This window comes from Mesoplodon bidens, assembly GCF_964165515.1.
Source record: "Mesoplodon bidens genome assembly, chromosome: 15".
Lineage (NCBI taxonomy): Eukaryota > Metazoa > Chordata > Mammalia > Artiodactyla > Ziphiidae > Mesoplodon > Mesoplodon bidens.
The window spans coordinates 82422986-82428985 of record NC_138171.1 but is presented as its reverse complement, the minus strand read 5'-3'; positions in this window follow the sequence as shown (position 1 = coordinate 82428985).

Genomic DNA, 6000 nt, shown 5'->3' with positions numbered 1-6000 from the left:
AACCTGCCAGCCTCTGCCATTCCTTCCTCTGGCAGAAAAGCACCTGTGCTAGTTGTACCTGTGAAACATCAAGTTTCTGGACCATAACAGGTTAAAGAATGGCTGCTCTGGTCCCCAGTCCACCTGTCCCCTGGGGAAATGGGATCCAGGTCTGGCAATCTGGAACACGGGAGCAGGTGCCATTAAGAAGCAGGGCACTTAGTTGGGTCGTGCTCGGAAAGGGGTTGGTTGGGAGCTTTTCTCCTGTTTAAATCTGAGGTGGCGCTGAGGACCAACTTAACTGCACAAGGAGCAATTACGCATTTGTCTTTGAGAATAATTGTATTTCTAAAGCTGATGCATGGGGCTTCCCTGGTGGCGCAGTGGTTGAGAGTCCGCCTGCCGATGCAGGGGACATGGGTCTGTGCCCCGGTCCGGGAAGATCCCACATGCCGCGTAGCGGCTGGGCCCGTGAGCCATGGCCGCTGAGCCTGCGCGTCCGGAGCCTGTGCTCCACAACAGGAGAGGCCACAGCAGTGAGAGGCCCGCGTATCGCAAAAAAAATAAAAATAATAAAAATAAATAAAACGGATGCATGAAGTTTTGAAACTTTGAAAGAAGAAATAAATCTCCACCCAGAACAAGTTTCCCCCCTTTTTTTTCTTAAAAATAATCCTATTTCAAACTGTTTTTATCTTTCCCATTATATTTTGGTTTGACCTTTAAGTAAAGACCTTTCTTAACCTAGCAGCCATTTGATTCAGCTTCCTGACTTGAGAAAATATTCCCTGCCTGTTGAGTACTAAGGCGTTAAGCCAATGTTTGCCTAAACTTGGCTTCAAGCATAATCTTACCTTTTAATAAAACACACTCAAAAGGCTGCAGTAGAAGTTTTTCATAGCTCGGAATCCTGTTCATACCAGGAAGGGGAGGAATTGAAGAACTATCTTGTTTGAATAGTAAGTCCCACTGCAATGAATCTGAAAGTGATAGGTGTCTGGAAGTCAAATATTATTCCATCCTCCTGCAGGGGTAGGAGCTTGCAGGGGATTCTGACCATAGACAGCTTGGAATGTTTGCCACTCTGAAGTGGGAGTAGCCTGGGACAAACCTGAGCTGTTGGGAGGGGAATCCTTTTGTTTTGGCTTTTTTCTATTTTGGGGGGTGGGCTGGGATCGGGGCCTGAGGGGAAAATCCCAACATTTCTACCATTCTGCCTTCCACCATCTCTTCCCTGAGTGGAGAAGGAATTGCAAATCTTATTGGTCTGAAGCTGAGATGCTCAGTAAACCAAGTTCTACTAGTGCGTGGGGACCACTGGGCTTGGAAGACATACAGCTCTGCCCGACCTTCTTTTTCGCCTCCTGCATCTTTGCACACCAGGCCTTCTTCCTATGTTCAGTTTTGCTTCCAGCTTCTTTGGAGAGGGCCTGCCTGTTAAAGATGGAACCAGTCATCCTTTTTGTCTTGGTTTAGGTTTCCCAAGAAACAGACCCTGTTTCAGGATAAGAGTGGAAGTAATTTCTTTGGAATGGTGGTTCCAGGGTTCAAGATAGGGAAGTGGGAAAGTGAGGCAGGGAGGAGAAGATGGTCACAAAGGGTGTGTTATCAAGGGAGTCATCCCTGTGGGCACTTGGACCTCAGTTTCACTTGGGACATCTAGTGTAGACTCTACATCTAGGAGTTATCCCCTCCAAGGGTGGAGTGCTGATAAATGAAACACCAACCCCCATCCATCACTTGTTAAGGTATCCTTTTAGGGGGTGTCAGTCCTCTGGTACTTCCAGACAGCCCTGAACTTGTAGAGCCAACTCCAGTGACCAAAAAGGCCAGCAGGCAAAGAGATGCAGTTGTCATGGGTCAGGTGTCAGGAGCATCTGCTCTGCTTCCTCTCTCTATTGCAGGACTTCTCCATGTGTAGTTGAGTGGGATCCGCCATTTGTCCACACGGTCAGTGGAATCCTGTGCCACAGACCCAGGTGACCGAGATGCAAGGAAGCAGCAATGCAGAAACCTGACTTCCCATCTGAGCCACACTCTCCTGTCCCGCCTGTGCCTCAGAAGCCCTGTACTAGAGATGGGGGCATCTTTGGATGCTTGCCTGGTGGTTAATTAAGCTGATATTTTGCAACTCACCTGGTTCTTTCACCTTGTGGTTGCCCCTCCCTTGTCAGGAGTCTCAGGAGGGGAGAAGGCATGGAGTGTAGGATTTGCAGGACCCAAACCTAAATTCCAGCCTGTAGTGTGTATGTTAGCCATCTTTTGCTTTCCTGTTTTTCAGATTGTCCATTTTGAAAATTATAGTATTCTGTTACATGAAGGCAGGAGGTTTTACAGAGAAGGGCAGGAATGTTTTCTTTCTTTTAAACTTAAATTCAATAGCAGCTTCCAAAAAAAAAAAAAAAATCACAGCAGCCCCGTTCAAGCTCGTGAGCCATGACAAGCAGAGGTTAAGTTTGGATTTCATTCAAAAGTCTACATTCATTTATGCTTCCTCTGTGAGATAAAGTAACCAATTTCAAATTCGGCTGTAGGTCTCCAATTACATACCTTTTTTAAACAAACCCACAATTCTAACAGATGAGAGCTGTGTGATATCTTTCTCCCCTTCTCAGAATTGAAGTGCACACTGAAAAGTCCATCACCCATTTAGCTATCAGTGTTTAAGTAAATTCTTCCTCTATGGAATGAGAAATGTCAACCTTAGGCTAAATGTGCTGTGTTTAAATTTTAATTGTAGCCACAAATGTACAAAGACTCTATAAGTATAACTGTGTGCCTAGGAAGCTCCCCCGAGAAAGGTTAAACAGGAAGACAATAGCAAAGGAGGAGAAGTAAAGGGGAAGAGAGATCCGCGTTAGGTAAAGGCAGCTGGTGCTGTTGAAATTGACAATGCATGCATTCCTGAAGGGTAAGAGAGCGCTATTTTTGCTTGAGAAATAATAGGGTATTATAATCATCTTCTGGAAGAAGCTGTAAAGCTAGGAGGACATGATAGCTGTTTGAAAAGCAATTAAGCAGTCTCCAAGCCCTCTAGGACTGAAAATAAATGCTGGAAGAAATGCAAATAGCTTGCAGCCCCCATCATGTGTCAGCCCTTCTCCAGCCCTGAGCCCTCCCAGAGCTGATGAAGGTCATTTGGTGAAATGTTACATGGGAAGCAGGGGCGTGCAGAGCTAGAGCATGAAGCAAAAAGACTGTGCTTAAGATCATGGAGAAAGGGATTTGCCAATGGTCACCTGTAACAGGCCCATTGCAAAATGGATGTTCTCTGTGCTGTGTCATAAGGTGTGGGGTATGCGTGTCAGGATAAGTTCACACAGACCCATTTTTCAGGTATCCAGCCCTACCTAATGGTTCCTTACAAAACAAATACAACCTAGATTGGACTCGGGAAACAAGCACAACCCAAGGTAATTGCTTAGGCTTTCCTAGGATTTGTTATTCTTTCAAACTTCATTTATCAATGAATATCACCCCTTACAGTAGACTTTCTTAACCTGGACGCTATTGCCGTTTGGGTCTGGATAATTCTTGGTTGGGGGCTTTCTTGTACTTTATAGGATGTTTAGCAGCATCACTGGCTTCTGCCGACTAGAGGCCAGTAGTACCCTGCTCCAGTTGTGACAATCAAAAATGTCCCCAGATACAAATGAACTTATTTACAAAACAGAAACAGACTCACATAGGAAACAAACATGGTTACCAAAGGGAGAAGGGGGTGGGGGAGGGATAAATTAGGAGTTTGGGATTAGCAGATACAAACTGCTATATATAAAATAGATAAAAAACAAGGTCTAGGACTTCCCTGGTGGCGCAGTGGCTGAGAGTCCGCCTGCCGATGCAGGGGACACGGGTTCGTGCCCCGTTCCGGGAAGATCCCACATGCCGCGGAGCGGCTGGGCCCGTGAGCCATGGCCGCTGAGCCTGCACGTCCGGAGCCTGTGCTCTGCAACGGGAGAGGCCACAATAGTGAGAGGCCCGCGTACCGCAAAAAACAAACAAACAAACAAACAAAAAACAAAAACAAAACAAGGTCTTACTGTATAGCACAGGGAACTCTATTCAATATCTTGTAGTGACCTATAATGGAAAAGAATCTGAAAAAGAATATATATGTAACTGAATCACTTTGCTGTACACCTGAAACTAACACAACATTGTAAATCAACTATACTTCGATAAAAAGAAAAATGTCTCCAGACATTGTCAAATGTCTCCAAGATTGGGGGATGGGGTCAAAGTACCCTCAGTAGAGAGCCACCCTATTAGATCAAGTAGAAATCCAGACTTTCTTTCCTTTAAACTTATTCCAGCGTGGTGCCGAGGACGGCCTGTGATCTTGAAGCTAGGTTGTCTGGCTATAGATCCCTGCCCCTACATTTTACAAAAAAGTGATCTGGGATGCTGAGTCTTATGCCTTCAGCCCCTGGAGGGGGCTGTATTGTATTAACTGTTTTCTAGAGAAGCTTCTACTCTGGCCTCAAGGTGCTATTTCTATTTTCCTATATAAATGAATTAAATCAACTAAAACAATCTATAAACTCTGCAGGGCTCCATATCCAAGGCAAACATGAAAAGTGAATCTGAAAGTGAAAAGTCAGTGTTCCCCCAATGTGTGAATTTTTAAATCAGTTGAATTTATTACAAGGTCAGCAGTAATGGTGTATTAATACCCCGATCTATGCCATGGGACAAGCAGATTTTTAGAGTGTGTATGATGGAGGGGAGGGGTGGAGTGTATAGTAGAGTCCATCTCAGGAGGCGCCCCATACTGTTGATTCTGAATGCTGTGAAGGACGCTCACACCCTGACTTGCAGGCTCAAGTTTAGGAACTTCTCTCTGTAGGTAGATCCCAAGTTCACCAGTAGATGTCACCCTGGTCCCACCAAAGTTTCTCACTGACACACACCAGAAAGTTTCAGGGTCCACGGAAGCAGGTTGAGGAGGAAATCAGAGACGATTAGCCTCCTCTTGGTCACAAAGGATAAAGTAGGGATAGGATGCTGTGAGGATGAAGTGAAATGGAGCACCTTGTGCAGAGCTGGGGCTACAGCAGCTGAAGTTGGTGCTCCCCCAAAACGCCCCTGAACGCCACTGTGGTGTTGTTCACGCATCTTAGCGCCTATGGCCTCCTCCAGTCTGCTTTGCCCTAAGGCAGAGAGAACCAGAACTGCCTGGAGATGATGTCCCACCACTGCAACCCTTAAGCAATGACCAATGGGCCAGAAGAATGCTCAGCTTCCTTGACTCGGTCTGGGTGGCCCCCGAAATGTCACTTCCTGCACCTGAGCCCTGGGTGGGTCGAGGCTGGAGCAATGGCTTCAAGGCCTTGCCTGGTTTGTTCCTTGTTGAACTGCACCCCTCCGCACTGTCCCCCCTGTCCCCCCCGCCACCTTCCTGCTGCCCCTGTCTCCCTCACCTGCTTCCCCTGGAAGTCATTCTTCCATAAATCACTGTACGTGAAACCTCATCTCAGGGTCTGCTTCTGGGGAACCTCATCTAAGACACTGGTTTACAGTTGATGCGCAAAAAAGTTGGTTCCTTTCCCCCGTGATCATCTATCTATCTGTCTGCTTCAGGTAACAGTGGGATTTGGGAACTCAATTACCCAGAGTGGCCCCAGCGCCCCGCTGCCTTTTCCTGAAGGAAGACCAGCATCGCGAGTCTATCCAGCTGACCTGTTCTCTGGCTCCTGTCCCTCTGAGCCCGGCTGAGGCTGGTTCTGGGAACCAGTGTGTCTCTTGTGGTCCTTGGGAGTCAAGATTCAAGCTTTTGTCTGCTGATCCATTTATGCTGGCATTGATACGAGTAACCTAAGGCTCAGGGAAAGATCCAGGAGCAGATTAAACGACCCTTCAGTCATTTTGGAGTCAGGAGGGGCAGAAGAGAGGAGAAACAGCAGGAGAGCATTGACAAGGGCTGAGTGACAGTGGGTCCAGGGACCATGACTCAGGTTTTCTGTCTTGGGTTTGTAGAAATTGAAAAGCCGGCATGCGATTTTTTTTTTTTTTTTTTTC